This window comes from Vanacampus margaritifer, chromosome 5 (genome assembly GCF_051991255.1).
Source record: "Vanacampus margaritifer isolate UIUO_Vmar chromosome 5, RoL_Vmar_1.0, whole genome shotgun sequence".
Lineage (NCBI taxonomy): Eukaryota > Metazoa > Chordata > Actinopteri > Syngnathiformes > Syngnathidae > Vanacampus > Vanacampus margaritifer.
In genome coordinates this window covers 27,387,297-27,409,267 of record NC_135436.1, presented here as the reverse complement: position 1 = coordinate 27,409,267, position 21,971 = coordinate 27,387,297, and the positions used below count along the sequence as shown (strand labels likewise).

At 40.4% G+C, this 21,971-nt stretch overlaps 1 protein-coding gene across 5 annotated transcripts in view; it reads left to right on the top strand.

Moving 5' to 3' along the window:
* Positions 1-21,971, top strand: part of nectin1b (nectin cell adhesion molecule 1b) — a 212,093-nt gene that overhangs the window by 5,433 nt on the left and 184,689 nt on the right. The window lies entirely within an intron of this gene.

Sequence of the window (21,971 nt, the reverse complement as noted above, 5' to 3'; positions counted from 1 at the left end):
CTTTGTTATTGTAACGATGACGACCCAAGACCTGTTTAATCGATCTGGGACAGTCTGGAGGGATTCCAGGTCAATTTGGGAATCCCCGAATTTCCTCGGTCACACAGGATTGGCTCCTGCCTGAAAATGAATGAAAAATGGTGCGATTTTTGCATTTTCAGTTCTGAGTGACTAAAGCAGAACTCTTTAGGACCAAGAGTCCAATGAGCATCCGTTGAGGTCTACAGGTATGGGACATTCGGTACGATATCGAGGTGTACCCGATTTTTCCGCACTGAATATATTTCGTGAAGGTAGCTCGGCCGTTCTGTAAACAAACACAGTGTAGCTCAGCCAATGGTTTTAGCAGATGTCACACTATTGGTGTAGAGAAATGGTTGCACTTTCCTCGGGAAAATTGCAATACACTTTCTGAAGAAGAAAAATGACTGTTGTACTTTCTGAAAAAGAAGACAAATTATCGTTACACTTTCCTAAAAAGAAAAGATTTAAGTTGTTAGATATAGTTGTTACGTACAGTATTTTATTGTGGGCATTACTGTACTAAATGTGAAGTGAACCGTGGCCTTAAAATGAACCGAACCGTGATTTTTGGGCATACCAGTACATTCCTAGTATCTATGAGCGTACACAATTTGCATTTCAGTTTATTTGTTGTCCATCAAGAATTGATATAGCGCAGTGCAAAATGAACCCAACTTACTGCAATGCTGGTCAAGTACTTGTAATGTGAGTTGGAGAGCCTGAGGCGGCCCAAATTTAGGCGGAGACGGCGTCCGCTTCCAAATTTCACGCGGCGTTAGAAAATTCATGCAAATGTATGAGGTGTGTTTACAACTTAGCACGGAACCCAATAAGGATGGTTTGGCCTTGGCGGAGGTTTGCACGCCGTTGCGGTTTCTGTAATTTGCTCGTTTGTGCCAATTTGTACCCCACGCCGACGACGGCGCCGATCCGTGGGTGAAGTCGCACGGGGATTGTAAGGCTTGATAGTTTGAGCGTGAATGCTAATTGCCGCGATTCCGGCCTCCTCTGGGGGGCGTCGCCTCTCGTGATGGATGGGCAGCTTCCCGGGAGAGTTGCTTGAAGGCGAGCTGACAGCAGATTAGGCGTCGCCGCTCGCTCTCTCGCTCTCTCGCTCTCTCGCGCCGCTGCTACTCACAGGGGCTAATGGAAGCGCTCGCTTCCTCGCCTGCTCCGACTTCTCTTTGAGCGTTCCGGGCTCGTTGCGACGGCGCTGCTGTCAAATCTCTCCTGGAACGCCGCGTGAAATGGAAAGTTTAGATTCCGTTTTGTCTGCCATGAGTTGCCCCGCAGTAATTTCCAGGCTCTCGAAACCACTTTTATTCAGTAGAAATATTTGAATTGCTGTCTTTGTGTTTCCACGCCGCAGTTTGAGGGGCAAATTATGTAAGGTTAGCGTAGCTATGCTAACTCACACTCAAGCCACACTTCTACTCCATAAACAAACAATGCGGGTCGGCTTCTGGCAGTAGTGGACGTTTAACTGCTAGTGTTTGTTTAACTGTGTGTATTGTACCCAATTTAATTTTTAGGTATCGTAAGTCCTCCTCGGCAGTAGGTGGCGCTATACTGCGGCAGTTTGGCATATCAGAGAGTCGTCACGTTTGTCACAATTTGTTTTGTTATTGTATTAAATGTGATTTTATACATCAAAGTAGTTTGGACCAAAATTTGGTTATTTTTTTACCCTTCTCTTTTTAAGAAAGTACAACGTCAATAGTTTCTCTTCTTTTTAGTAAAGTTCAACAGCAGTAGCTTGTCTTTTAGGGGAATGCAAGAAAGATAGTTTGTCTTCTTTTTAGGAAAGTGACAAATATTGTTTGACTTCTTTTTAGTACAGCTTTGATAGTACATTCTTAGAAAAATACATCAACAGTTTGCCTTCTTTTTAGGAACATTAATCAGCAATAGATTGTCCTTAAGTCAAGTCGTCTTTATTTATATAGCGCTTTCAAACAAAGCGCTTTACAGAAATACAACATAAAGGAAATGCAACAGTGATGGTTTGTCTTCTTTTTAGGGAAACGCAACAATGATAGTTTGTTTTTCGGAAAGTACGACACAACAAGTTGTCTTTTTTTGTTTTTCATCTGCAGCACGCTTAAAACTGCACGGTCAAAATAACCCAATATTGGACCAACCTGCAACTTTCTGGTTTGTTTTGTACATAAAACCCAATTTTTTTTTTTTTTAAAGCAACCTCAAATTTTGGATTAGTTTGAAACAAAGTGACCCAAAGTTGGGTCAAATTGACCCAAGTAGCGAGTCGGTCCAATTTTTGACCAACGTTAGGCTATTTTTGACCCAGCAGTTTTAAGCATCCTGCAGATGAAAAACTATTCTGTTGCACTTTACTAAAAAGAAGACAGCTTGCTGCTGCTGCACTTTCTAGAAAAAAACACACATCATTGTTGCATTTATCTAAAAAGAAAACAAATCATCGCTGTTGTACTTCCCTTAAAGACAAACTATTGCTGATGAATGTTCCTAAAAAGAAGGCAAACTGTTGATGTTGTATTTTTCTAAAAGGTGCTGTACTAAAAAGGAGTCAAATATTTGTTGTCACTTTCCTGAAAACAAGACACACTATCTCTCTTGTACTTCCCTAAAAGACAAGCTCTTGACTAAAAAGAAGACAAACTATTGACATTGCACTTTCCTAAAAAGAAGAGACTTGACGTTTTTAAGTCTTTTTCATACTTTATAAAAGAGAATAATTTTGTTGTCTGACTGAGCTGAATGCAAATCAAGACATTCAAAGTAGTTGAACGGTGGTCACGCATCAGTTTTTATGATGCCTTTTGATGTCTTAAGTTGTTTTGTTTTTTTTGCTCATTGCATACCGTGAAATGGAAAGTTGATATTCTGTTTCGTCTTCCGCGAGTTGCCCGGCGGTAATTTGCACTCTTTCAAAATTCCTTTTTGTTCACTAAAAAGTATTTGAATTGCTTTCTTTGTGTTTCCACGCTGGAGTTCAAGCGGCGGCGCTCGGAGTTCTGCTTGTAAAGGTCCCGTTTGGTCGGGCCTGAATAAAACATAACATTAAAGCGCCGAACCTGAATGGTAGCGAGAGCGCAAATAGAATCAAGAGAGAGAATGAATGATGAATTAAGTTCAACCCCCGGCCGAGGCCTGGAATGTGTTTAGGGGTGAGAATCCAGTCATGATGAGGAATAAATGAATGGTTGAAATTCCCAGCTGAGTGGTTTACTGGTGAATTTCTTCTCTGTGCTCAACTTATTCCGAAGAGTTCATGCTAATATCACCTGGAGTTTTTGACTATTTGTAGTCGAAACCCGAGGTTCAGTTTAATGAAGGCTATTTTATGCTATAATCGTAGCGCCTCCTGGAAAGTTGGAATAAATTAGACCCTGGCACTTGTTAAACTGATCTATATAAAATTGGGCGGACATATATTTATCAAAAGCCGTTCTAAAAAGTTTTAAAGGCTTTAATGAAAATGAAGGAAGGCCATCATTTGAGTTGTTTTCAGTTTTTTTTTTCAAACTCTCTTTCAAATGAACTTGACTAAACCGCTAAAAGCATCTAGCTAGCTAGCTAGCTATGACGCCTGCTAGCCCAAGGCTAAGCCGCACTATGTTTATTTACAGCGCAAAAAAAAAGTAGTGACTGGAGCATAAGTGAGTAACATTTCTTGTCGCCTACCGAATATGTGCCATGTGGGGAATCAGAATTCCAAAACGTATTTTTTTTTTAGAAGTTGTCTGTGACAAAGCAACTATTTTGGGTGAAATCCGCAACTCCAACTAGAGTTTTGGGGCAAATGAGCACCAATTAGAAGTTGGTATCCGAGATTGGCAATAAGAGGCAAGGCTTACTTTTTTTTGTTTGTGCCGTCTAATGTTGGCAGATCGTAACGTCACAGTTTGACACGCTATTTTCTGATTTGTCATGAAAAGGGAAGTAAAATCAGGTTTAAAGCGATTGGACAAAGACGGCATGTAATGTATGTCACGAGCGTAAGTTTGCAGGTTGTTCCTATTAGGTCTTGTCTTGCTTCTTGGTAGTGACCATGTCGGATCAGGATGAGATGGAAAGAAGGAAAAAAAAAAAAAACCTTGGCGATCTGCAATTTTCTGCGTTAAATCCTTGACATTCCACTCTGCTTCAACTGGGATGGCGGAATCAGCAACGCGGGGCGAAAGAGGAAATCAATGAAGGGGATCAAATTCTCGCCCCGAGCTTTTCTGATTCGGCATTAATCTGTCTTCAACATTTCTCCTCCTATTTAGCAGACAGATTCTTGTCGAGGGATTAAACGGGTAAAATCCCGCTCAATTTGACTCCGTCCATCCCGTGCGCTTTCTCTCCTCCTTGTCTGTTTGGGGCGTTTTTTTTTTTTTGATAGGCTTATAATGCCTCCTAAATTGATCTTAATCTTCCAAGTAATGTTAGAAGAATTCTGACAGCCGACAGTGTTTTTTTTTTTGTTTTTTTTTCATGACACTAATTGGCTTGCAAATAGCTGGTAGGATTGCTCCGAGCCTCTTCGGCTGTTACCATAGCGATAACCTTTCCCGGCATCGACGACAAAGCAAATGATATTTATTTCGTTACGTGAGCTTTATTCACAGGCGAAAACACCGGAAGGGAACGCAGCCTTCTTTAGCAATGTTTTCGTGCACTCAGCATTAAAACGCTCGCTCACGAGGGGGATTGAAGGCAGATAATTCCCAACTCTTCAAAGGCTATGCTTTTAAAATACACTCTTGACAAGTCACAGCTGAGCCTCCATTAGGTCTTGAAAACAGTCCTCCAATAAGCTGCAGGGATTTTGGGAGCGCGAGACGAAAAAAAACAGTTAGCCAATAGTGGGGTCGTCAATAGTGAGTGCTGTCAAGCATTTGGGATTTCTGACAAAAACAGGAGGTAGAAACCGAACCAAAAGCTTGTTTTTAATGGTTAAGGTCAACAAGAATGAGACGTAAGCAATAGGCTAATTGTGTTAGCGAAACGGAATGAAGTCAAACATTTGCATCAACAAGTTTACGTTGCATAGAAACATGAATTCCTTTAAGCCCGATTCATTTGCTGCCTAACAGAGGTGGCAAATCCAGGTCCAGGTCCAGAAAGTAAAAACCCTGCCATGGTTTGACATTGCTCCCAGGTGCTCGCTAGCTAGCTCCCTATAGCTCCCTAGCTAGCTAGCTCCCTATAGCTCCCTAGCTAGCTAGCTCCCTATAGCTCCCTAGCTAGCCAGCTCCCTATAGCTCCCTAGCTAGCTAGCTCCCTATAGCTCCCTAGCTAGCTAGCTCCCTAGCTAGCCAGCTCCCTATAGCTTCCTAGCTAGCTAGCTCCCCGGCTGTTTGTTTACCTGCTAGGGAGCTAGCTAGCTAGCATGAGGGGCTAAGGCCAAGCTGTGGCAGGGTTTTTACTTTCTGGACCTGGATTTGCCATCTCTGCAGCCTAAATAGGCTAAATAAGTAAACAGTAAGTATTGTAATATATTTAACAATATGTAGGTTGGGACTGTCTAATTCAAATGCATGCTAAATGCTTTCTTTCATGTTGTTTTTCAGAATAATAGTATACCTGATGAAGTCAACAACAAAAATTAAGAAAAAAAATATATACAAATTTTGTGAGGTATGCTTAGCCGAAAAATGAAGACGGTTTATTTTGCTTATTTTGGATCAAAAAAAAAAAAAAGTGAATAAAAGTCATTTTGGGGAAAAAATTGGTGATGCACGCATTTTGACATACGACGCAGATCACCTGAAATTGCTATTTCCAGATTTCCAATTGTTTGCCTCAATATGAAAAAGCCTCCATTTTTTCCCTCCATGTCTCTTGAATACTATTTGAAACAATTTATTTGTGCTCGAATGGAGACGTTATTGCGTCAACACCGTCTTTATTTTTCCATCGTGCTGTGAGATCCATTTCAGATTTGAGGAATCGTCACCGCGTCCAAATCGTGACTCAAACCGTCCGTCCCCACCTTCCTTCAGGGACTGTCAATCCTTTGCTGCACCCTTTGATGAAAGTCTTTAACTCTTAAAGCGTAGCGTGAACCTCACGTTCCCGAAAAGTAAGCTGTGATGAAATTTCCATCCTCTCCACGCGCGTGCGGGTCTTTCATCACATTCCGCTGCCAGACTTTTACATCTTTCTCCCGCTTTTTCCAAGCCCACCCTCCGTCTTCTCCCCCCCCCCCCCCCCGCCAAAACGTCTCCTCTCTTCACTCTTCCTGCGGAGTCTCCGCACTCGCGATACAAAAGGGGCTTTGTTGCATGAAATGTTTCCTTTTTTAATGAGCAATGATGTCGGCTCATTTAATATGCCGCGATGATATCTCGCCGGGAGATGACGACGCTTCAAAGTAACAACGTGCTTGTAAACGGGTGTGGGCTGCGGTTTTGGCAGCGGCGATGAAGGTTTTGCATCGGAAACACTGGTTTGTTGTTTCCCACTGGGGGGTATTAGGGATTCGTAGCAGAGGTGGGGGGGACTCCATTCACATGACTTGACTTGAGTTTCTAATCGACAATTTTAGGATCTGGAACTTGCTTAGCTAAAGCCAAACTGTGCCAGGGTTTTTACTTTGTGTACTTGGTTTTGCCATTGAGCTAGCAAGTTAGCTCCCCAGCAAGCTCCCATGGTGCTCGTTTACCTGCTACGGCGCTAGCTAGCTAGCCAGAATCAGGGGCTAAAGCCAAACAGTGCCAAGGTTTCTGCTTTCAGGTGCTAGCTAGCTATCTCTCATGGTGCTTGTTTATCTGCTAGGGAGCTCGCTAGCATCAGGGGCTAAAGCCAAACTGGGGCAGGGTTTTTACTTTGTGGACTTGGTTTTGCCATTGAGCTAGCAAGTTAGCTCCCTAGCTAGCTCTCATGGTGCTTGTTTACCTGCTAGCTAGCTAGCTAGCTAGCCAGAATCCGGGGCTAAAGCCAAACTGTGCCAAGGTTTTTACTTTCAGGTGCTAGCTAGCTAGCTCTCATGGTGCTTGTTTACCTGCTAGGGAGCTAGCTAGCCAGAATCCGGGGCTAAAGCCAAACTGTGCCAAGGTTTTTACTTTCAGGTGCTAGCTAGCTAGCTCTCATGGTGCTTGTTTACCTGCTAGGGAGCTAGCTAGCCAGAATCCGGGGCTAAAGCCAAACTGTGCCAAGGTTTTTACTTTCAGGTGCTAGCTAGCTAGCTCTCATGGTGCTTGTTTACCTGCTAGGGAGCTAGCTAGCTAGCTAGCCAGAATCCGGGGCTAAAGCCAAACTGTGCCAAGGTTTTTACTTTCAGGTGCTAGCTAGCTAGCTCTCATGGTGCTCGTTTATCTGCTAGGGAGCTAGCTAGCTAGCTAGCCAGAATCCGGGGCTAAAGCCAAACTGTGCCAAGGTTTTTACTTTCAGGTGCTAGCTAGCTAGCTCTCATTGTGCTCGTTTATCTGCTAGGGAGCTAGCTAGCATCAGGGGCTAAAGCCAAACTGGGGCAGGGTTTTTACTTTCTGGACCTGGATTTGCCACCTCTGGCGCCAGTTATATGTATCTTTAATTAATCATTGAATGAATCGGTTATCTGAATTGTATTCTGCCAAATATTGGAATCAGCACTGGCCTTATAAATATATAAGCTGGGCCCTAACTTCAATATTTAACATCAATTGTCACTTTTAAACCCACGGCAGCAGCTACATTATCTACTGCCGCGTAGTCCACTGCCGCCACATAGTTAAACACAGATAGCGGGTCAATGTGGTGCTATTACAGGTGGGTCTGAACTCCCCCCCCCCTCATCAAACGGGGGTTCAATAAAGATAAACAATGCGGCGTCCTGCAATTTGCCATTGATCCTCGCGTGTTGCCGTCCGCGTCGGAGCCAAACGGGACTAACCAAGCCTGCTATCGATTGGCCAGTTTCAAGCCTTGCTGCGTTTCATTGCAACGTTTGCATAATGTCGGGTGTCAAACACAGCCTTCACCCACTTGCCTTTATTGCCTTCCACGGTGGCACGCAAAGCCTCTTTGGGAGGGCTTGGAAATGTGGACGCGCGCAAACCACGGGCTGGCTTTTTAAACGAGTGACTCGCGAGAGGGCAAAGCTCGCACCGGGCTCCCTGGATGCAATTAAATGTGTGAAACAAACGCAGAGGAATACAAAAACACAGCGCCGGCTGCGCTTATTCGCCGGAGCTGACGCGAAACCGGCGAGACGAGTGCGCCTTGAATGCTTTTCAACCAAGCCACCGCAGCATCCCAAATGTATTCTTTATTTGACAGACTGGGGAGGACTCCCACTTGCCTTATTTACTTTTTTTGCTATCCTACTGACATAAGGATGAATTAATCCGGTGTTATTTATTTTTTATTTTTTTTGTAGTGCAAGAAAACGTGTTGAGTGGTAATAAGGAGCTCACGTCCTGTAGTATCCACAACAGTTAAAGCCGCAGGTTGACTTTCTTCTTGGGGTTAAGCTCATTAAATCGTCTCAAGGTTTTGTGTGTGTGCCTTTCGAAGTCTGCCGGTTCTGGTTGTACTCGTGTAGTGGGAGAGAGCGCATGCGCCTTATGAAAGCCCGTCTGGTGCAGCCTTCAAGCCAACAAAACAAACTCAATTTAGTTTATACAGCAGAACGGAGAAGTCTGACGGGGCGCCATTTCATTTCTTGGATGAAAAAGAAAAATATAAGGAAATTAAAATGAAAGGGATTGATTTTATCTGCTTTGTCAACGTCTCATGAAGCAATGCAAAATCTAGACACGAACATCATATAAATATTGTCGCTGCTATTTGAAAAACACTATTTAATTTTTTTTTTTAGGTTTTTGGGATGTCTGCATCAGTTTCATCACAAAAACATGAAAAAAAGAAGAAAAATGGAAAAAGTGTTGTTCACAAAAAAAACTTTCTTAATTTTGTTTGGTTGGTGTTTTATTTTATATTTGCAAACTGGTATATGAAAAACACTTTTGTCCATTTTTTTATTTCTAGGTTTTGGAGATGTCAACATTCAGTTTCATCACAAAAACATAAAAAAAGAAAAAAAATTGACATGTTTTTCACTCAAAAAAATGTGCTTAATTTTGGTTGGTTGGTATTTTATATTTGCATATTGTCACTGCTATGTGAAAAACACTTATGTCCATTTTTTTTCATTTTTAGGTTTTTGGGGTGTCTGTATTCAGTTTCATCACAAAAACATAAAAATAAAAAATGTGTTGTTCACAAAAAAAGTGCTTAATTTTGGTTGGTTCGTGTTTTAATTTATAGTTGCAAATTGTCGCTGCTATATGAAAAACACTTTTGTCCATTTTTTCCCCATTTTTATTTATTTTTTTTAGTTTTTTGAGATGTCAACATTCAGTTTCATCACAAAAACATAAAAAAAGAAAAAAAATTGACATGTTTTTCACAAAAAAAAACGTGCTTAATTTTGGTTGGTTGGTGTTTTAATTTATAGTTGCATATTGTCACTTCTATGTGAAAAACACTTATGTCCATTTTTTTCATTTTTAGGTTTTTGGGGTGTCTGCATTCAGTTTCATCACAAAAATAAAAAATGGACATAAATGTTGTTCACAAAAAAAGTGCTTAATTTTGGTTGGTTGGTGTTTTAATTTATAGTTGCAAATTGTTGCTGCTATGTGAAAAACATTTGTGTCCATTTTTTTTCATTTTTTTTTAATTTATTTTTTGTGTAATGAAACTGAATGCACACATCCCAAAAACATAAAAATAAAAAAATGAAAAAAATGGATGTGTTCTTCACATAGCCGCGACGATTTGCAAATATAAAATAAAACACCAACCAACCAAAATTAAGCATGTAAAAAATAAATAAATAAAATTGTAGCCGTTGCATTTGAAAATGACATTATACTACATTTGAATTTGACATAATTGTTCAGACTGAGTATATAAACTGAGACAAGATCGTTTTGTTTGGTGTGCCGTGAATTCTTCTCATGTAAAATATGAGCCTTTCTGAAAGCAAAGAAAGATTGAATCCCTACCAAAAATATTGTCCTCTTAGCATCTTTAGTCATGCCTCTAAATAAATTCCTGCTGTCCTCGCCGCCCGCCTCCGCTTTCCTACTCCCCCTCCCCCTCCCCTCCGCATGTGCGCCTCTTCCAGCTGAATAACTTTGCCAGGGTTTTCCACATGGGAGCGCGCGCACACATCTTGCCTTTAAAAAAAAACACGCTAGCCCGCATCACGCGGGGGAGCCATTTTGTATTCCGCCGCGATTGTCAGCCGAGCGGAGAAGATGCCAAATGTCACGTCGAGGGGCGGCGACCCCTGCAGGTCAAACGTGTGTTACGGCGTTTTACGTGACGCTAAATTATGCAGCGACAAGTGGCTAAGAAGAATGGGCACTTTGGGAGTAGATAGCCGAGTGGAGCTAACGGTTTCATGACCGTCATTGAGTGCCTTCATTGTCTTGACTGATCTCAAGTTGTGACGAGCATTCACCGTCAGGATTTTGTGTTAGAAGAACTGATTGTTTCATTAAAAGTGGCAAGTTGTCCAGGTCCTGAAGGTGTTAAGCAGCCCCAGAAATTCATCAACATCATCTCGCCGACAAGTGTGTGCAAAATGTCGGACTGGAAATGGCCACCGAGTGAGAGACGTATTGGCCTTCAGGATTTCGTGGTAGACAGAAGAACTCATTGTTTGATCAAATGTAGTAAGTCGCCCAGGTCCTGAAGGCGCAAAGCAGCCCCAGACATTCATCATCTCGCCGGCAAGTGTGTGCAAAATGACGGGCTGGAAATGGCCACCAAGTGAGTGACGTATTGGCCTTCAGGATTTTGTGGTAGACAAAAGAACAAATTGTTTATTCAAACGTAGTAAGTCATCCAGGTCCAGGCCCTAAAGGTGCTAAGCAGCCCCAAACATTCATCATCTCGCCGGCAAGTGTGTGCAAAATGTCGGACTGGAAATGGCCACCGAGTGAGAGACGTATTGGCCTTCAGGATTTCGTGGTAGACAGAAGAACTCATTGTTTGATCAAATGTAGTAAGTCGCCCAGGTCCTGAAGGCGCAAAGCAGCCCCAGACATTCATCATCTCGCCGGCAAGTGTGTGCAAAATGTCGGGCTGGAAATGGCCACCGAGTGGGTGACGTATTGGCCTTCAGGATTTTGTGGTAGACAAAAGAACGAATTGTTTATTCAAACGTAGTAAGTCGTCCAGGTCCAGGTCCTAAAGGTGCTAAGCAGCCCCAAACATTCATCATCTCGCCGGCAAGTGTGTGCAAAATGTCGGACTGGAAATGGCCACCGAGTGAGTGACGTATTGGCCTTCAGGATTTCGTGGTAGACAGAAGAACTCATTGTTTGATCAAATGTAGTAAGTCGCCCAGGTCCTGAAGGCGCAAAGCAGCCCCAGACATTCATCATCTCGCCGGCAAGTGTGCGCAAAAAGGAGGGGCTGCATCTGGCCAGTGAGTGTGTGTGCTTGACAGCTTACGCATCACCAAACACAAATGACAGCAGGTTTTTTAGCAGTTTTTGGGCAAGATGAGCAGGCCAATCCCAGCACATATATAAGACAAACCATTCAGACTCACCATGCGGCTCAAATAACTCTTTGCATACAAGCAATTAAAAAGTAGATTTTCCTTCAGGGCTTTTGCGTCTATGCAAAAAAAAAAAAAACGGAGCTTGTATGTAAAAAGGAAAGTCAGGTGATGAAGATCCTCATGTTGACCCTGCGGGGGATTAGACCTGCTGTTCCTGAACCTGGCCCACATCCAAGTATGATTCCAGTTCGCCTCGCTCACGTTCTTGGCGGCGTCTCCACTTGGACATGTTGGGGACGCTTGTACCAATAAGAGCTCATTAATTTTTTCCAGCTGTATTTTTTTTTTCTCTCCCCGTCGCCAGAACCGCTCAACGCTATCTTTCCACATTCTCTTCTTTTGCATAATTGTGACTTAATGACACTGAAAAGTGAGAATTAATTTAATTAGCGGCGCCGTCGTTTGCTGGAATTAATACTTTTCTTTTCAATGAGTCTAATGAGCGATTCAAAGACATAGCGAGACGTTTATAAGACGGGCCAAAATAGAAATGTGTCAAAGAGTCCTTTTCTCCGTCAAGGTTAGTATACTTAAAAACTAACAGAGCTAAAATTGGAAAAACATTTTTGGTAACAAAATAAAATATTTAAAACATAACAATTAGTACATAGATGCGGTTTTGGGATTCATCAGCTATGCGAACCACTACATGACCAATGGTGATGATGAAAGAAGTATTGTAAATCTCTACACTCTGGATTGGTCGCCAGTTAATCGTGGGCACGTTGAGTTAGAAAACGTTTCACACATCTGAGTGGGAATCCATGACACACACGTCACAAAAGTCAGCCATGTGAACTGGTACACTACAAATAGTGATGACAAGTGTCCATCCCTACACCCTGGATTGGTCGCCAGTCAATTACAGGGCACAAAATGACAAATGACCATTCCTGCTCACATGTACAGTAACTGAACGAGAATTGATCACACGCTAGCGGCGCTGAAGTCAGTCATGTGAATCACCACATTAAATATGGCCGTCCACTATACCCAGGATTGGTCGCAGGTCAACGGCAAGGATAGAACAAAGGAGACTACTAAAATGAAAGGGATTGATACCAACTCAGAAATGTGAACAGCTAGACTGTCAATGATGATGATAAATACTCCATTCTGTCCATTCATCCATCCCAACAACACCCTTGATTGGTCACCGGTCAATTTTCAGGGTGGACAATTCACCCACATTCACACCTACGGTACAATCAATCCTATGATCGTAGCCTGAAATAACTCCGAAGCACTACACTAGAAAAGCCGATGACAGGGCGACAGGCAAAATCTCACCCTGGATTGGTCGCCAGTTAATGAAATAAATGAATAAGGCAGGCGGGTTTCGTGGGAACTACAGCCATGTTAGTGGCAAGAAAGTCAGCTATGTGAACGACTACGCTATAAACTCCTGTAGGCGAAAACCAAACCACACCCTGGATTGGTCACCGCTCAACCGCAGACACACATGACCACTCAAATTTGCGTTCCCAGCAGCAGCCGCTGAATGAAAGTCATCTGAGCGAACCGCTACGCTGGCAGTGACCCACATTCTTGCCGGAGACCAGCAAAGAAATCCAGTTGTGTTGTGTTCAATCTATTTATCTGGATACAGGAATTTACTTCAAGGGTTAATTCTATCGATTGGATGGTGGGATTTGCCACTGTAATCCCGCTTGAAGTTCCGCTGTCCTCACTCTGATATTTTGATGATTTGTTTTTAGTCTCCAAAGAAAGAAATCTTGCCAAGTCAACCTTGCCTGTTCTATTGGCAGATGATTTTGTTTCACTTAATATATTTCTAATTTAATATAACCACTTTTTTTTTTTATGACGCGTGTTTATTTTAATGGAGGTTGGAGGGGGGGGGGGGGGGGGTTGTCTCAGAAGCACGACCGTGGAGTAAGGCGCGAGCCGCTCCGGCTCCGCCTCCCTGTCCTGACCCACTTTTCTTCTCGCCGCTCATCGCTGTGCTGTTTAATTGCCGCGCGGCACACTCGGGCCATCTGCTCCGACTGTGGCCCGGTCGCCATGGAGATGCCGGGAGGCTTTTCGGATTTGCCGACTGACCAACGGGGAAATGGAGGTCAGGGGATTGGCTGGCCGGGTGGGGGGGGCGCTTGCCGGACACTCACGGGGTGGTGTCGGGACAGCGCGGCGCACCTGGAAGGTGAATTATGCACAGGAAGCTAGCGTAACAGTAACCGTAACCACCAAGCCAAAAAAGTCATGTTAAAAGTGTTACGAAAACTGTCTAAAAAATATACAAATGCTACACAGTAAATTTTAGCACATTACACTCTAAAAAGTGTCTATTTGGTTCCACTTTCAACAGAGTAAAATTTACACTTGGAAGAGAGTAAAATATTAAATAATAAGTATTTTGGAGAGTAGCAGGTGGCATAGCTCAGGTGGTAGAGTGGCTGTCTCTCCCTTGGGAATATTTGCCTGGCTAACGCCTCGCTGTTGGCCAGCTATGGCTAACGCCTCGCTGTTGGCTGGCTAACGCTACGTTAGCAACAAACAAAAGGGATTTGGCAAACTTTGGGGCCGGGCTGAGAGATGAACGAGTTTAGTGCTAGCTAGGATGAGGCTAGTAGCAATGTAGATGGATTTGAAATGGGACCAAAGGAAAAATAAACAAACAATTTGAATAGTGGATGCGGTTCTTTGGTGCGAGAATAAAAAAAAAATAAAATAGAGGATAATGAAAACGTATTGGACAGAAAAAGTTTGGGGAATTGAAAATCTGCCGTCACGTCTCCCCCCGCATGCTATTGAGACCTCATGCTAATGCTGCCGTCATTTCCTCAAACAAGCAAAGCGTGTCCTTTTTATTCCATCGTGTTTTTTTTTTTTGTTTTTTTTTAAGTTAATGGCTCTACCAGACACTTTGGCATTGACTGGAACCGCGTGCCGAAGCCGAGGCTTTGCAGGAAACTCTTAATGTTTACGTGTCCCGGTAAAGGTCACTATTGGTAGCTGTCATTTTCTGAGGCAGCATTCATAGGTCAATAGCTCATTAGAAATCCGCCGGCGTTTGTTTGGGCCGTGTCACAAAGATGCCACTGTTTTCCGCCGTGCAACTCAGGATAGGCCGAGTTACGCCGTTGAATATGTATGAAAAGATGCTTGCTTCATTTACTTTTGGGATTAATGATGAAAATAAACAGAAACCTCCAACAGGCCAATTTTAATGCATCCTGTTTGGGACTGAAAGCTTAGCAAGTGGTGAAAATAAAAAAACATGATTTCTAAGGATTCAGACATCCTGTGATCATGGCCATTTTTTTATTTTTAACAAATATACAGATTTTAAAAAGTAGGCAAAAATATAATATATTGTCAATAAAAGACAAAAAAACAAATACCGGACGTATGAGATGGAAACTACAAAAATAGATGAAAAATAATGACAAACTACAAAAATGCATACAAATGAGAAAATATATAAAAATATGAAAGAATGTGACAAATTAAAAATAATATGTATATATATATATATATATATATATATATATACTGTATGTATGTATATATATATATATATATATATATATATATATATATATACTGTATGTATATATATATATATACTGTATGTATATATATATATATACTGTATGTATATATATATATATATATATATATATATATATATACTGTATGTATATATATATATATATATATATATATATATATATACTGTATGTATATATATATATATATATATATATATATATATATATATATATATATATATATATATATATATATATATACTGTATGTATATATATATATACTGTATATATATATATATATACAGTATATATATATATATACTGTATGTATATATATATATACTGTATATATATATATATATACAGTATATATATATATATACTGTATGTATATATATATATACTGTATATATATATATATATACAGTATATATATATATATATACTGTATGTATATATATATATACTGTATATATATATATATATACTGTATGTATATATATATATACTGTATATATATATATATATATATATATATATATATATATATACTGTATGTATATATATATATATATATATATATATACATACAGTATATATATATATATATATATATATATATATATATATATATGTAAGGATAATACACAAACAACTATTTGGGCAACATTGTTGTGAGAAAATAGTTGACAAAAATACACAAATATTAGAAAAAACACAAGTAATAAAAGCATACACGATGACAAATAATTAAAAAAAAAATTAAGCCGATATACAGTATACTGGACAAAATAAATAAATATGTGTAAAAACTAGAAAAATGCTGAAAAAAAACAAAAAACAGTGAAATGAATGTCAAAAATACCAGTTGGAAATTAATCTAAAATATACAAAAAAAAATGATGTTAAAAAATACACTACTAGATTAAAAACGAAATAAATATTAGTAAAAATACAAAACCTTAAGTGTTGTGAAATAATAGAAATATGAGACAATAACACAAAAATCTCAAAATTGTCCAATATTTTTTAAAGAGAAAAAAAAGATCAATAAAAAGTATCATAAAAAATATAGACAAATATTCAGACAAATAGAACATTTTACCAAATAAAACAAACTGTCCTAATCTTTTAATTTTTTTTGCACTGAAATGCCTGTCAGAGTCATTTGTTTGGATTCGGAAGTATCCGATCAGATTTGGACAACTCTGAAACAGTTAACAAAAAAATTACAAAAAATATTGGACAAAATTACAAATTTTAGAAAATAAATTAAAAACAATAAAAAATTATAATATAACAAAATATTGGAAAATTTTAAAGTTACTGTCTAGTACAAATATATATTTTTTAAACACATCTACTGTATCTCTATCTGCCTGCCTTGTCTCTGTCCATCCATTGAGTGAAGGTCACAAAACACGTCTGTCTGTCCTCCTGCGGCAGCTTTGTCCGCGCGCTAGATTACGTGCTAGCTTTATCGAGTAATTAAATTGCGCGATATTCTAAAAGTTTGCCGCCGCGGCCGGCCGTGCTAAGCCCCTCAAGCTGGCCTCCATCAACATTTATGTATTTTTTGGCTTTGATTGTCCTTCCTTACCTTCACATGAACAGACCGCAGAGCATCAAATGATGTGACATGAAAAAGCAGAAAAGGATTTGGAGCATGGCGGCGGCCGCTTGCCGAAGCGCTGATTGCGGTTTGAACGGCGGCCATGTTCATTAGCGCTCCTCGCGCTTTTGATATGTTTAGACAAAGGACGTGTGCTTCGTCTCTCCTTTACTGGTCGCCTGCTTTTCATTGGCCGCTATTGTGCTAACGAGGCCTCTTGGATCAGGTTGTGGCCTTGGTCCTGTTTTGCATCATTACAGTTTTGGCTTGTCTCCTTTACAGCATCCAATTTGATTATTGCCTGACTGGGAAACCTCAGTCCACCTTAATTAAAATTGTAGAAAAATATCATGGGAAATATTAGGAAGAAAAAAGAAAAAAATATTGGGAAAAATAGCATATATATATATATATATATATATATATATTTTATATATATATATATATATTTTATATATATATATATATATTTTATATATATATATATATATATATTTTATATATATATATATATATTTTATATATATATATATATATTATATATATATATATATATATATTTTATATATATATATATATATATTATATATATATATATATTTTATATATATATATATATATATATATTTTATATATATATATATATATATATTTTATATATATATATATATATATATATATATACCTGGCGATTAATCGGTATCGAATCGTGACCTATGAATCGTGATATGAATCGAATCGCCAGGTACTAAGCAATTCACACCCCTAATATATATATATATATATATATATATATATATACTCATGTCAGACATCCTTGTGTGCCTTCTTCACTACCTTTCTTTCTTTTTTTTTCATCTTTTACTTCAGTTTACGTTTCACATACTGCAATCCTCCGAGACGCTATGTATGGTAAAAACGATAAATCCAATTTGAAGACGGCAATACTAACCATGTGAATTTTGTTTCTTTCTCACTTTATCAGTAAAGCCCGGGGCCGGCTCGCGGCAAAGAACTGGAAAGCGCCGGCTGGATCCGAAGCTTACGCTCGGCTCTGTGATGAATGCTAACAGCCACCCTGTCATACATATCCGCAGCTAATAGCGGCTTCGGTATTCATCAGCCGGCTCATCTCCCCTAAGACTCCGTGCGGAGAATATACGCATTCCCGCCGTGTTCCCCGCGAACCCCGGCAGCGCAAAATCAGCCCATCTGCAATCACAACAAGCAGACGATATCAAAAGAGAAACACAACAATCGCAGCGGGAGGGAGTCGGGGGGGCGGAGGCTGCTTAAAACGCGGCCGCCAGCGCTGTTATTTTCCAACTAGATGCCACTTGTGCCAATGATGACGGCGGCGGCTGGACTGGCGGATTGAGAGTTTGTTTCAAGAAAACACTCCTTGTCCACTGTGATGTTTGAATACAAAGCCACCACAGAGGCCCGTAACTTATTTCTGGGCGGTGTCGATTGGGCAATATGCAAATAGTCAATATCTGCATATAATTGACACCTAAAATAAATGAATAGAAAACACAAGTTTTTTTTTAGAGATTCTTGAAAAAAAAAAAACCAACAACCTAAAAGTCATTTAACTGCCATTGACGGCTATAGACGTCAAAGATCCATTTTTACTGGTCTGGTAGTGAATTTTTTTTTGGAGTTTGGCTCCCATGACCCATTTTAGAACATGCTACGCTACAGAGCACAAGATGAGACCAAAACAGTCGCATAACCACATTTAACGTTCATGTGGGTTTGATTTTTAATCCCTAGTTTTATTTGTTTCTTTGCCGGTCCGTCAAAAATATTTCTTGACGAGAAATAATATAGTTGATGACGACAAAAAAAAAAATCAATGACATCACTGATTATTTAACTTTTTTTTTTCATTCAAGATGAGACGAAAACAGCCGCACAACTATATATATTTTGAATCCCTGTTTTTTTTTTTTTTTTTTTATGCCGGGCCGTGAAATGGTATTTTTTACGTGAATTAATAAAAAATATCAATGACGTAATTGATTATTTGACTTTGAGTTTTAATTTAAGATGAGACAAATGTATAGCGTAAATATGAGTTTTAGCCGGTTTATCAAAATATAATAATAATAATAATAATAATAATAATATAGGCTTCTGACAAAAAAGGTCGACGTCGTTGATTGTTTGACAATTTCTCGCCCACATTTTGGCGTCGCTTTTGAGGCGTTGTCGATTTAAAATGGCACTGTAGCATAAAGTGTGACTTAAAACCTGCCCGACGACTAAATGAGAGCCTTTTGAAAGACTTTCTCCGCAATACCGCCGAGAGCTTCACTCTCACAGGAGTTACCGTGTTTATATTGCGCATTAAAAGCATTTCAGGATCTCGCCGACATGAATGGTCTCTTTGTACTCTCGTGCGGCGACTCATTTGTTTGTCTTGTTCAGATGCGAGAGTTATGAATAGCAAGCGGATTATAGGCATTACCGTAACTTCGCCGTAATCCCACCTAATTGTCAGTTACTTTGCCTCGGTCTTCCCGGCGGTCTGAAAATGGTTCCCACAGCGCCGCGGCCTTAACAAAAGTGCTTCATGTTAATTGTATTTTAGTCAACAAAAGGATGCCTCGGCGTAATGAGTTTGTGCTAAAATGCTAACATGCTAACAGAGGACTGCATGTAGGAGGAGTACATCCAGAAGAGATTATCCAAATGCGCTCGTTTAATATTCCCAGTGAGTAATGTCAGATTATTCCCCCGCCGTGACTTCGACCTTAGATTTACGATTCATATTTATAGGGGGGCTTGTCAGGAGCTGGCGGCCTTCGATGAATCAACGAGGCTTCAGCCAGGGAGAGCTGCTTGATGTGTCATAAATCAGAATCCAAAACAGAAGGGGGGGGGGGAGAATCCCACCTTGGTGCGCAACAAAGAGCCAATTCGGAGTGAGTAACCTTCCCATACGCGATCCGGGGGATTACCCATCGGCCCCCTAGGGGTGCGTTGGATTAAAACTGTAATGTTGCATGTCATTTACGGATTTTCATCATTTCGAACTACTCAAGGTGTCGAAACAATGTAGCAATATGCTAGTGGTTAGCAAAAATGTGACGCTGTCAAAGTATCATCACCGTTATGACCAACATAAAAAAAAATGTTTTTTTTAATGATTCAATTGAAATTTATTAAACATACAAGTGGTACCTTTAAAAATACAGATAAACAATATAACTGAACTGTACTTATTTCAAGAATTATTTTGCGTCCCACTTGAGGGAGCCCGTGTGCCTTCACACTATTTTTGGGATCGAGTCCACCAAATCTGTCTGGTTTGTTCGAGTGAGTGCGTGGCCGCTCAAAGAAATTAACTCATTCAACCACAGCCATTTTCACTGAAGCAACCCCCTTCACTCCCTGCTGTTTTAGTCCATTTTGACTGATTTTGCAAGGCCCACAGAATATTGTGTTCTATAGCTAGAGAAACATGGAACCTACCAAAAGAAAGATCTCTCTCTCTTCTTTCATCAGGAAAAAAAAACGTGTATTTCTGTTTCCAATTAGAATTTAGCAAGTTGCATGAGAATATAGCTAAGTTTCATCATTATTCACAAATCTGTTCAAAACAGTGTGAGAAATAGCTTTTTGCTACATGGCCCTGCTTGATCTCTTATACTCTGCTGCCACCTGCTGGCCGTTTTTGTAATAACTACCATTGCTTCAACCGTTCGCTTCAGTTCAGAGTTCTGTATGCTCAAGCAAAAAAAAAACGTATAAATACGTCTTTGGGAGCATGGTGATATTTAAAATAGAACGTATTGATACGTTTTTTGGGAGCTAATGAGTTAAGAGTGAGTCATTTTCCCTTGCACACCACATTGTGATCTGGTGCTTTCTGAGGGTGCGCTGGATTAAAACTGTCATGATGTATGCCAATCACAGATTTACAGTGTAAAATAAGTCTTTTCCATGCTGTAAAATTAATGTAAAAATCTTCCAGATAGTTTTTGGTTGTTTGTTTGTTTGTTTTTTGCTGTGGTGAGTTGTGATGGGAAAAGGGGTGTTGAAGGGGGTGTGTGAATGGCTGTTGTACGACATAAAAACAACACAGCTATATGCAAAAGGGGATTTATTTCTCTGAATTTATTGGTCGGTTGGGTTATGCTGCCATTGTATTGGGTGCGCCAGGATGTTGGAAGGGGGTGCGCGGCATATAAAAAATGTTTGGGAAAGACTGCGTAATGGATGTAAAACTGTGCTAAATGGGGTTTGTTTTGATCTGTTTTTGGTGTGTTGGGTTGTAGGGCTAGCTATGGGGGTGCGCCGATTCTGTGGTGGTGTGCGACTGAAAACTTTTGGACTATGACAAAATCAGCGGAATGGGGGTTTGTTTCTATTCATTTTTGGTCAATCGGATTTTGTTGCTGTGGGAAAATGTGCCAACTCCGTCAGGGTGTTGAAAGGGGTGCGCGGTGTAAAACATTTAGTACTGTCCCTTGATCTAACATCAATACAGGAAGTACTGAATGTGGTTTGTTATACTCTGATTGGATTATTTTTCCCGTTGGATGGGAGTGTTGCGAACCCTGTCGGGATGTTGAAAAGGGTGCGTCGGTTGAAATGTTCAGCAAAGGCTGCTTTCTCTTTCTCCCATGCGATGGGAGGGAGGCACGCATGGCAACAGAGTGTGCGCATGGCTTTCTTTCAGGTCGACTTACACACATCACTAAGTTGTGTTGGGATGTGGAGCTATTTTTAGCGCACGCACGCACATACATCGACACAGGAACGGGCTGCTTCCCATGCAATGCGTCCGGGGCATCATAATGTTAAAGATTCAGTCAGATGGTCCTTAACACCGGGGGCGCAAGGATGAGTTTGTTGTACCCAGCGCTGGAGGGGGTTGAGTTGTGTCAGTGATGGGGGGGGGGGGGGGGGGACGCTGGGTCACGTGCTGACCTCATTGTGTGCACGAGTAGGCTTCTGGCTCCGCGGCATCATGGCCGACGTAAACGGGAGCGTGAGTGACTTATCTGGGAGGCGGCTTACTGCGAAAAAACCAACTGACTTCCCTGACACAAATAAAGACAAGACAGAAACATTTTTCTTTATCCGTTCTCTAAAATTGGGAGAGATTTAGTATTTTTATCCCTGGAAAATGGGAGCTGACATGCTTTATAACGCTCGGCGTCTCCACCCAGAAACCTTACCACTGCTTCCAATTGTGTCGCTATAAAAGTCGGATTGATGCTTTTTAAGGAGGTTCGTGTTCACTACTTTCACACCCGCACTTGATTGACATGC